Source organism: Dermacentor andersoni, chromosome 6, assembly GCF_023375885.2.
Source record: "Dermacentor andersoni chromosome 6, qqDerAnde1_hic_scaffold, whole genome shotgun sequence".
Lineage (NCBI taxonomy): Eukaryota > Metazoa > Arthropoda > Arachnida > Ixodida > Ixodidae > Dermacentor > Dermacentor andersoni.
The window spans coordinates 157331834-157343926 of NC_092819.1; the positions used below are offsets into that span (position 1 = coordinate 157331834).

General features: G+C 50.7%; 1 protein-coding gene across 1 annotated transcript in view; it reads right to left on the reverse strand.

Moving 5' to 3' along the window:
• Positions 1-12093, reverse strand: part of LOC129382721 (uncharacterized) — a 92560-nt gene that overhangs the window by 30144 nt on the left and 50323 nt on the right. The window lies entirely within an intron of this gene.

Consider the following 12093-nt stretch of genomic DNA (forward strand, 5'->3'; position numbering starts at 1 on the left):
ATATTTCCGATGCTATAATTTCCTATAATGCTTACTTTCTTCTTGTTTAGCAGCGTTGGCAGTTTAGCGAATCCTACCTGATCGATGGAGTTGGACACTTTTATGCAGTAGCGTTTCGTTATTAGGTGCTTTGTTTCTTGGCAGAGGTTACGCATTGATTGCCTTGGTGCCTCACCTCCCCCTTCAATTGCTGCTTCGGTAGGTAGCCTAGTTACAGTTTCGTTCATTACGCCTTTGTCGTGATCTGTCTGTTTTCTGCATATTTGTTTGGAAGTAGCAGCTTGAATTTGTCTGCTTTTACCTTTACTGCGTATAGGTAGCCTGTTTCTACTCGAGTAATTTTACTCTTTCTCTCTTCAAGTTCAGAGAAATCTTAGACTTCGCTAGTTTATGGTCGGTGCACTTTACGTTATCTAACACAACTCTGGAATCGGCATAGAGTATTAAATCTATTTTCCCTTTATCGTTTCGCTAATAGGGTTTTCCTGGTCCACTTTCTCGTACAACGCTTGCTGAGCCCAAGAAGTTCACGTCCATGTTACGTCTGCTGCTGAAAAGATGTTCCATATCCGCCGCCAAGACTTATAGTCGTGGGGTTGCCGAAAACTCGCAGGGTTAGTGATATAGTAGATAAATTTAGATACCCCAGCAAGTCGATGGGAAAATGACGCCGTGGTAGCTTATTCGTAACAGCATGGCACGCGTAATGCGAAGACGTTTGACCCTGCCCCCCCCCCCCCCCCTTCGCCCGACGGCCATGTTTTTCATCAATTGCAGTTTTGATTAATTTATCATTTTTTAACGCAACTATTAATGACAAGTAATTTCCCGTACGCTGTTCTCGGTGTATTTGTTGGCTTCTTATGATATGGTAATGTTGTTACGCGTAAACTGTTTACTTAAAAATGCAAGGCAGATAAAGGAAGACGGTTGGCGTTTATTCCGGAAGCGTTCGAAAGGTACCCCGCTGAACGTCGCCGTCCTCTTTCTCTCCCCTCCGTATTTTTGCTTTCATTCCCACTCCTTCTGACCTTTGTTAGGAGAGCTCATAAGTTCAGCCTTGCAGGGCACCTTTTGAACAAGTTGGTATAGATATCCTGGGCCCCTTCCTGCAATTCTCGAACGGCAATCGTTGGATTATGGTGTGTAGACCACCTGACCCGTAATTGTGAAAGGGCAGTGCTGCCATCGGCAACAGCAGCAGAAGTCTCTCTTTTCCCATTATATTGACACAATGCTGTGGGGCTCCCGCACCGCGGGACGGCGCGCGCAACGGCCGGCGCCATGAAAGACGACGCAGCGCGTACGCTTCACGCTCTTCTTCTGGCCCGCCATTAAAGAGAAGCGTATATTTTGTAAGACTCGTCTTCAATGTAGGTTACATTCTTATGGTGGAGGTGCTGGGTACATGCTACCACGCCCAGATCGAACGCCGTCTACAAGCCCAGTACGAAGTCCGGTCGAGCTGACTCTTGTTCACGTACGGACAAGCCGTCGACTTCAGGGACTGCCACCTGAGAACGAGCCTCTACTCAGTCGAGTCGGAAAGATGAGTACATCAATTCCGTCTCCTTCCTCAACGGCACTGACCGAGGTCGTCCTTAACCAGCCGCGAATCCCCACACCCTTCCATGGGGACACTTTCGAGGATGTTGAGGACTGTCTCGATCACTTTGAGCGTGTCGCGGAATTCAGCGGCTGGACTCCAGAGCGCAAGCTACGCAACGCCTACTTAGCCCTCGAGGACTACGCGCGGACATGGTTTGAGAATCGTCAGGCGGCCTTATCGAGATGGGACGAATTCCGACGCCAGCTAATCAGCACATATGCCAGCCTCGATCGCAAGGAGCGAGCTGAATCTGCAATTCAGGCGAGATTACAGCGGCCGAACGAAAGCGTCGCAATGTTTGTCGAAGATATGTGCCGACTTTTCCGACGCCCGGATCCATCCATGCCGGAAGAAAAGAAGGTCAGGAACCTGATGTGTAGTGTCAAGCAAGAGTTATTCGGTGGCCTAATAGGCAACCCACCAAAGACCGTCGCAGAGTTTCTCGCGGAAGCCATATCAATGGAAAAAGCACTGCAGCAACGAACAAGGCAGTACAACCGCGACGTGTCGACCCTATCGCGTGAGCCTCTCGCTATACCCTTGGACAATACCGACGCCTTGCGGTAGCTCATTAGGCTTGGTGTCCGAGAGGAGCTGCAAAAGCTTCAGGTGGCTCCGGTATCGGTACCGCGACTCGCTCTGGCTGAGGTCGTCCGGGAAGAAATCAGGCAGGCAGTACAAGTCCCGGAGCGAAGCGAGGCACCACACCACGAGGTACGACAGCCACGGCCTCGCATGTCGTATGCGGAAGCTGCGCCAAGTTCCTTGTCTCCGACTTTTTACGATGCGCGCGATGTCCCGGACTTTCGTGGTGTGCGTGCCGTTGAAGAAGCAACTGCCGACTTCAAGACTCGCCGCACGCCATTCATGGCTGAAACACGACCACCCCGCAAGAGCGACGTATGGCGCACTGCAGACCGGAGACCCTTGTGTTTTCATTGCGGTGAAGCCGATCACCTCTACAGGGCCTGTCCTTACCGCCGAGCTGGGCTCCGTGGATTTTCACTGAATGCGCCTTGCCCACGCAATGGTGAACGCCTCCTCGAGACTGAAGCCTACCTCGCGGACGCCAGGAGCTCGTTTGGCCCACGATTCCGTGACCCCCGGTCACCGTCACCTGCCCGATACAGGTCTTCCAGCCCCGTCTTCACGCCGAGCGCAACAAGGCGTCGCTCACCCATCCCTGCCTCCCGCGAAAACTGAGTCCAGCGACCTGCGGAGGTGAGGTCGCTGACGTTGCGAACGCTGAAGATCTTCCATTACGACGACGACGAAATGACGTAAATGAGACGCAGAGTTTGGTGTCAGTATCTTGCGATGTACCAGTTACCATAGATGACCACGAAGTCACGGCGCTAATCGACACGGGTGCGGACACGTCGGTTATGAGCCACAATCTCGCGCGCACACTGAACGAAGTTTCGACGCAATGGACCGGAACTCAAATTCGTACTGCAGGAGGGCACGTCATAACTCCAATGGGCCGGTGCACGGCACGAGTCAACATTCGGGGCTTCACGTGCATCGGCGACTTCGTCATTCTTCCTGAACGTTCAAAGGACCTTTTACTCGGCATAAATTTCCTTCAGGCGAACGGTGCCATCGTCGACGTGCAAGTGTCTAGAGTCAGCTTCGCTGCTACGCAAGCCATAGTGAACAGTAATGACAACGACAGTGACATCACGCTTCGCGTAGTTGACGATTACGTTACGTTGCCACCCAAGAGCAGCGTGCTTACTTTTGTCCGATGCGACATGGAGGACGATGACGAAGGAATTGCTGACGCAAACGTGCCCCTGCTTCTTGAGCGCCACAATTTGCATAGCCAGAGGGCTTCTTCAGGTGCGAAACAAATGTTCAGTAGTTTTGCTAACAAACTTTAGCAACGAGTATCGGCATGTACCGCGAGGAACGGCAATCGCATTTCTTCGCGAAATCATTGATGTCACTGACATTGCCACATGGAAAATCGCATCGTCTCAGAAATCTGAGCTACCCAGCCTAAAAGAACGGATTCACGTTAACGCTGCTCTGCCAGACCATCAGAAGGACCATCTACTGAATCTCGTGAATGAATTTGCGGACTGCTTTTTCAATGTCGTCCAAAGTAAGGCGCACGTCCATCGCAAAGCACCGCATTATTACGGACGAGTGTGCACGTCCTGTTCGTCAGCATCCTTACAGAGTGTCTCCAGTGGAAAGGGAAGCGATGAAGCATAAGGTGAAAGAGATGCTCCAAGACGAGGTGATCCAGCCGTCCACAAGCCCGTGGGCCGACCCTGTATTGTTAGCCAGAAAGAAAGTTAACACACTACGGTTCTGTGTAGATTACAGGAGATTGAACAGTGTCACCAAACGCGATGTTTATCCGTTGCCCCACATCGACGACGCATTAGATCGTCTACAACATGCCAAGTTTTTTCTTCGTTGGACCTTAAATCAGGGTATTGGCAAATCGAAGTTGATGAACGGGATCGTGAAAGAAACAGCGTTTGTGACACTGCAATGGTGAACGCCCCCTCGAGATTGAAGCATACCTCGCGGACGCCAGGAGCTCGTTTGGCCCACGATTCCGTGACCCCCGGTCACCGTCACCTAACCGATACAGGTCTTCCAGCCCCGTCTTCACGCCGAGCAAAATGTCTCTTGGTGAGACTGCGGCTTGCATAAGCAATGGGGCGGTCCGAACCAGCTTGCCACTGCACAAGAACTGCACCGAGACCCGTATTACTGGCGTCAGTATGGATTTCAGTGTCAGCGTCTTGGTCGAAATGAGCAAGTATCGGGGCCGCTTGCAAACGCTGGCGCAATTCATTGAACGATAGTCTCTCCGTAGTTGATGAACAGGATCGTGAAAAAAACAGCGTTTGTGACACCTGATGGCCTTTATGAGTTCAAAGTTCTCCCCTTCGGTCTCTGGTCCGCACCTGCCACTTTTCAGTGGATGATGCATACCGTGTTTGCTGAACTCAAATGGCAAACCTGCCTCGTACACTTGGACGACGTCGTCGTGTTCTCGAGCACGTTTGACGAACATCTCGCACGACTCGAGAGTGTCCTCTCTGTGATCCGTACTGCCGGCCCCACCATCAAGCCTGAAAAGTGCTACTTCGGGTTCCAAGAGTTTAAATTTCTTGGCCATGTCGTTGGTCCTAAAGGGGTCCAACCACACCCGGACAAGTTAGCTGCCGTCGCCGAGTTTTCGCCACCCACAGACAAGAAGGCTGTCTAACGCTTCGTTGGTTTGTGCGCATATTATAGGCGCTTTATCGAGGGATTCTCGAGAATTGCTGAGCCTCTGACACGGCTTACACGCGACGATGTTCCTTTCATTTGGGCGGACGAGCAGCAGCAGTCGTTCAATGAATTGCGCCATCGTTTGCAAGCGGCCCCGATACTTGCTCATTTCGACGAAGACGCTGACACTGAAATCCATACTGACGCCAGTAATAAGGGTCTCGGTGCAGTTCTTGTGCAGTGGCAAGCTGGTGCAGACCGCCCTATTGCTTATGCAAGCCGCAGTCTCACCAAGGCTGAGAACTACTCAACCACTGAAAAAGAATGCTTAGGGGTTGGGTGGGCCATTGGTAAATTCCGACCCTACTTGTACGGTAGACCCTTTCAGGCTGTCAGCGATCACCACGCCCTGTGCTGGCTTGCCAACCTCAAGGATCCTTCAGGCAGACCAGCCCGTTGGAGCGTGCGCTTACAAGAGTACGACATAATAGTTGTCTACCGATCTGGGAGGCAGCACAGCGACGCTGACTGTTTGTCACGTGCACCCCACCCTACGACGTCATCGGACCCTGACCATGACTTGCCATTTGTCGGCGTTATTGACGCCATAAAAATGGCTGAGCACAAGTGCGCTGACCCTGAGCTGCTGCCGTTGATCGAGCACCTTCAAGGAGTTGCAGGTGTTTTACCCCGCTCGCTCATGCGCGGCTTATCATCGTACCGCTTGCACAAAAGCGTCCTTTACAGGAAAAACTGCGGAAGCGGTCCCAATACGTACGTCCTTGTCGTGCCGTCATGGCTGCGCCAAGACATTTTGCAAGCCTGCCATGATGAGCCATGCGCGGGACACCTGGGGTTCGCTAAAACATTAGCAAGAATACGACTGAAGTATTACTGGCCCCGGCTTTATTCTTCTGTGAAACGGTACGTGAAGACCTGCAACGATTGTCAGCGCCGCAAGAAACCACCAGTTAAACCTGCTGGCTTTCTCCACCCTGTGGTCCCTCCTCAAGCACCGTTCCAACAAATAGGAATGGATCTACTTGGGCCATTCTCAGTGACCTCTTCGCACAACAAATGGATAGTCGTCGCTACCGACTCTTAACTCGGTACGCTGAAACCGAAGCTATTCCGCAAGCAAACTCGTATGAAATGGCCAAGTTCTTCGTACGCCACATCGTCCTACGACATGGTGCACCGTCTGCTGTCATCACCGACCGCGGTACAGCATTTACAGCCGAACTTATGCAGGACGTTCTCCAGCTGATGCATTGCTCTCACCGCAAGAGCACTGCGTATCACCCCCAGACCAATGGATTAACGGAACGTCTGAACAGAACGCTGGCTGATATGCTCTCCATGTATATCGGCGTTGAGCACAAGACGTGGGACGAGATTTTACCCTAGGTGACCTTCGCGTATAACACTGCTGTACAGCAGACTACGCAGTATACGCCGTTCGAGCTTGTATACGGCCGTCACGTCACGGCCACACTTGACGCCATGCTACCTGTGGCTGATAATAGCCCGACCAGCGAACACGTAGAACAGTTCTTACAAAGAGCTAAGAATCTCGCCAGCTTGCTCGGCATCGTATCCGGAGCCAACAGCATGCCGACACCCTTCGGTACAATAAGGGTTGACGCGACGTCCATTACAATACCAGCGCCTTCGTGTGGGTCTGGGCGCCCATCCATCGCAGTGGACTCTCAGAAAAGTTGCTCCGCCGGTATTTTGGTCCCTACAAGGTTACACGCCGCCTCAGTGACGTTACCTACGAAGTCGTGCCCTGCAGTTCTGACGTGCTGAAGTTGTGCATGTAGTGCGCATGAAATCCTACTATGCGCGTACGTGAACGCCAAGCTGCACCTGAGGAGCTTCATTTGTTGTCGTCGCTGAAAGAACTTTTTCACGCGACCGAGACGGTCGCTTTTCGCATGGGGGGCAATCGACAATGCTGTGGGGCTCCCGCACCGCGGGACGGTGCGCCCAACGGCTGGCGCCATGGAAGACGACGAAGCGCGTACGCTTCACGCTCTTCTTCTGGCCCGCCATTAAAGAGAAGCGTATATTTTGTCAGACTCGCCTTTAATCTACGTTACAATATTACATCATTCTCCGACACGGGCCTCCTCGCATTATAACGAGCGATCGTGGGAGACAATTTACCGTAGACGTTGTTGAAGAGATCCTTCGTCGGTGTTCTGCTGGCTTCCGGCATGCGACGCCGTACCATTCACAAACCAATAGTGTGGTCTACCATACAAAGAGAAAGCTTGCCAACATGTTATCAATGTATGTCGATTCCCCACATAAGAACTGGGGCAGTTGTCACCTATGCATTCAACACCGCGAGACACGAGACCGCCGCTTACTCTCCGTTCTTTTTCCTTTATGCCCGTCCGCCTCGCTAAACGCTCGACACCTTGTTTTCCTACTTCGCTCATGACAATAACTATATAACCAAGATCCTCTATCGAGCAGAAGAAGCTCGACGTCTTGCTCAGCTACGCAACCTGGATTCACAGGACTGATCAAAGATCCGCTACGACGGCCGTCGCCTACATGTATATTTCGATCCTGGTGACTTTGTGTAGCTCTGGACTCGAACTCCTCAGCGATGTCAACTATCGTATTGCACACTCCACAGACAGTGGACGACACTCAGCCAAAACCGAAGTCACGCACGCTGCCCGCCTGAAACCTTACAATCTACGCGCGACTGACTGACTTGCCCGGCACAGCGGGGAAATGTCACGAGCACTCGTAAGAAATGACAGAAGGAGCGGGAATGGCAAAAAAGACGGAGGGGAGAGAAGGAGGACGACGATGTTCGGCGGGCTCCCTTTGGACCGCTCCCGGAATAAACGCCAATCTTCTGCTTCATCTGCCTTGAATTTTTATGTAACTGGTTCGCGCATAATACTATTATATATTATTAATATCGTGAGAAGCAAACATGATATTCCATGCTGCCCGACATTTCTGCAACAATGCGCAACTTGCTGCAAAAGCTGCAAACAAAATTATCTAAGACTTAGCGGGTTGCCGTTTTCAAATGCAATTTAGATGTCACACGTTCCGAGAAAAGTCCGAATCTGGAAATGAACCGCAGGATGGGACTCGATATTAGGGCAAGGACGCGCCGTTCCATTCTGCTAGCTCCTAACATATACATACATGCTCGTGTGGTGGTGCTTTTGTGCTCGATAAGTTATTCTTGAAATAACAAAGTTGGTCACGCAAGAAAGAGAGCTCTCTACTATATGTTTTATTTTCCTTGTTTGCGGTGCCCCACTTTTTTAATACCACCCCATCTGTTATATCACCACAAGTACGCATCAACGTAGGATCACTTTTACACAAGGCTTTCTGAATAGCCTAACAATGGCTTTTTGAGAGACCGGGCCTTCCCCGTCTCCACAGGCAAGGCATAAAGGTGTCAATGCTATGGCATATACGTTATTACGCTGCGCGGCGGAGCCAAAGAAGAATGTCTCACTGCCTGAGACCTCCTCTCTACGCCCCTTCGATTTTCCGGTAAATAAACACTCGTCTGTAACAACCTTGCGGACAGGGCTGCGTAATCGCTCTGGACAACCTTCTTGAACGCACCCTCTGGTGAAGCTGGCGCTTCGTCGGGCTCGCGCCTAAAGACACGGACATAAACGAACCGCAAGCAGCTGGCGGAAACCATGACGCAAGCCTGCAAGGTGAAAGTGAACGCCCTAGGGAAGTCATCTGTTGGATTCCTTAGAAAGAACCACGCACCTTTTCCGGCAACGCTGATGAGAACGTTGACGACTGGCTGAAGTATTATCAAAGGGTAAGCGGTCACAATCGCTGGTACTCAACGGCGCGACTCGATGACGTATTCTTTCTCACCAATGGCGAGCAACTGTCACCGCTCGCCATCGCCGCGCCGTCGCTCACTTTCATCACCATGCCAGCTGGCAAATTAGCTGGTGCTACCGATAGAAGTACGACCGATGGAGGTCGCGGGACGATCACGTAGTCCTCCGCTTGTCTCCATGCTCAAAAACAATGTGTATGTCAGTGTTGATGGTTTAAATACTGATGCCTTAGTGGACACCGGTGCTACAGTTTCAGTAATTCGTGTTTTGTTTAAAAGTCGTCTTGGACACAAAGTTGTGTTCGCGTGGGACCAAAAAAGTACTTTTCGTGTAGTTGGGGTCTAACCTCTGCGGCTTGCCCTTCTATAGTGAGTGTTGGTGGACAAGATTTTTCAAATGAATTTGTTGTTTTGGAACATACCACTCAGAACATTATCCTTGGAATTGACTTTCTTGGTGAATGTGATGCGATGTTACATTGTAGGGCAGGTGATATTTCTCTTCGAAGTCGCGTGAAGGCACCCATACCAGCAGTATCTGACGGGGACGAACAGGGAGTATTTTCTGTGTCCCATGATGTCCTTTTACCGGCTCAGACTGCGGCATTTGTTCCGGTGATTTCCACGGACTACCCTCCGCATCGCTGTTATGGTTTGAGCCACACTCCCCCATCATGTTTAAGAAAAATGCACTGGTTCCTCAATTCATTATATAATGTGTAGATAGCCATGCTCACATGACGGCGGTGAACACGCCTTTGGAGCACATTTTACTGCCGACAGGACTCAAGCTGGCCACCTTTCAATCAGAAGCGCCTGCCAGTATTGATGCCTACTCCGTGATGACTACTATGACTATGACTACTATGACTACTCCGTAGAATTCTACCGCATGACGAACAAGCCACTACATCTTCAGAGCGGAAAGAATGGCAAAAGATGCTCTTCCGCTATGCGCCTGTATTCGATTTCTCGCAAGACGAGCGTTGAATTTCGCTTCCTGACTCGCGAACTCAGCTCCGCATAAACACGAGCCAAGCGACGCCTACTCGTCAGAAGCCGTACCGCGTGCTTACCCCTGAATGAAAAGTAATCGACGAGCAAGTTCAATAAATGATGTGGTAGGGCGTTTTCCAGGAGCCTTGAAGTCTATGGGCAGCCCCAGTGATACTAGTTAGGAAAAATGACAAATCTTGGAGATTATATGTTGATTATCGGCAACTTAACACCGCCACGAGAAAGACGTGTACCCTCTGTCACGCATCGACGATGCTATTGGTTGCCTTCATGCAGCCTGCAACTTTTCCTCGGTTGACTCAGGATAAGGATACTCGCAAATACCGTTGCACCAGACAGATAGGGAGAAGACTGCCTTTGTGACCCCAGACGGACCATTCGAATTTAATGCTATGCCTTTCGGTTTCTGCAACGCATGAGCAAGCTCCGAAAGGTTTATGGACACCGTGCTATGTGGATTTAAATGGGAAATCTGCATTTGTTATCTCCATGACGGACTTATTTTTGGGAACACACTTGAGGAGGACAATCATCGATTTGGCGTCGTGCTGGACAGCGTTAACAACGCTGGACTGGTTTTAAATTCAGAGAAGTGTCAGTTGCGTAAACGTCACAGCTTCGTGCTCGGTTTTCGCGTCGACAAAGATGGTATTCGACCTGACCCTGAAAAGATTGCTGCAGTGCGCGAGTTTAGCCAACCGAAGACAGCGAAAGACATGAGAATTGTTTTGGGACTGTGTTCGTTTTCAGCCGGTTTATAAAGAACTTCACCTAACTTGTTCACCTACTCACGTGCCTTCTTCACAAAGACAACCGTACTATGGACTACAGAGCGCGAGGACGAGTTCCGTAAGCTGAAGTATTTCTTAACTTCTTGGCCAGCCTTCCGCCATTTCGATCCAGAGGCCATGACTGAGCTACACACTGATGCTAGCGGTGTGGGCGTTGGCACCATCCTCGTTAAACTTCATCGTGGACGCCAGCACGTCATTGCGCACGCAAGTCGGACACTTGCAAGAGCGGAGGGAAATTACACTGTCATCGAATTGGAAAGCCTCGTAGTAGTATTCGCCATCCAGAAAACTCGACCGTAACTGTATGGTCGCCTTTTCAAGGTAGTGACGGATCATCATTCCCTTTGCTGTCTTCTTGAATTGCGGGATCCTTCTGGACGACTGGCACGTTGGGCGTTATGAATAAAAGAATACAACTTTTCTGTCGGCTACAAGAGCAGTCGGTGTCATACTGATGCCGACTGTTTGTCTTGTCTCTCGTCACCACACTCCGCCGCTGACGATGACGGCTTCGATGACTGCCTTGCCAGCATTAGCGAGTTTTCTGACATCAGTATCTTTAAATGTGAACAACATCGCGATCCTACTCTGGTACCCTTATAGGAGGCTGCCAGCACATCAGCTCAGACGACGCCGTTTACGCTTGGTGACCGGCCCGCTCTATAAAAAGAACTACTCTGCTGACAGAGCTTAATTGCTCCTAATTGTTCCCGAACTCCTGCGTACCGCGATTCTTCGCGCCATGCATGATGACACCACATCGGGTCACCTCGGTTTCCCTCGTACTATTCATCGATTACGCCAGCGCCCTTACTGGCCGAAGCTATGGAAGAGCACAAGGCAGTGCATTGCCAGTTGCCCAGGTTGCCAATGTCGTAAGACGGCGGCGACACCTACTGCAGGCTTTTTGAAACCTGTGAAACCATCTACTAAGCATTTGAACAAGTCGGTATAGACTTGCTCGGCCCCTTTCCCAAGAGGTCCACCGGCAGTCGCTGGATTATTGTGTGGAATAACGCGCTGTACTGAGACTGCGGTCCTTACCTCTGCTACCGCCGCGGATGTGTCGCGCTGTCTGCTTAATGCTGTCATCCTACGCCACGGCGCTCCACGTGTTGTCATAAGTGACTGTGGACAGCAATTTACCGCCGTTGTCGTTGAAGATCTACTGCGTGTTTGCGGTTCTGCATATCATCGTTCAACGCCATACCACCCGCAAACAAATGGTCTCACCGAACACACGAATCGTACGATTACTAACAAGTCTCAGCTGATTACAAGAATTGGGATGACGTGCTGCCCATCGTCACGTACGCATGGAATGCTGCCAAGCACGGAGAAATCGGGTATGCGCCTATTTATCCGTTGTACGCTCGCAGTCCCCAAGTGTTCTTGGAAACAATTTTGCCATTCACACTAAACGAAGACACATCTATTGGAGACATTATGTCATGTCCAAGAAACGCGTCGGCTTGCTCGGCTAAGAACACTCATTTCGCAAGTTTCAACCGAGGCACGCTATGACGCCCGGCATGATATTTCTAGGTTTCTAGAAATAATAAAATAGGTTCTTCTTCTTCTTC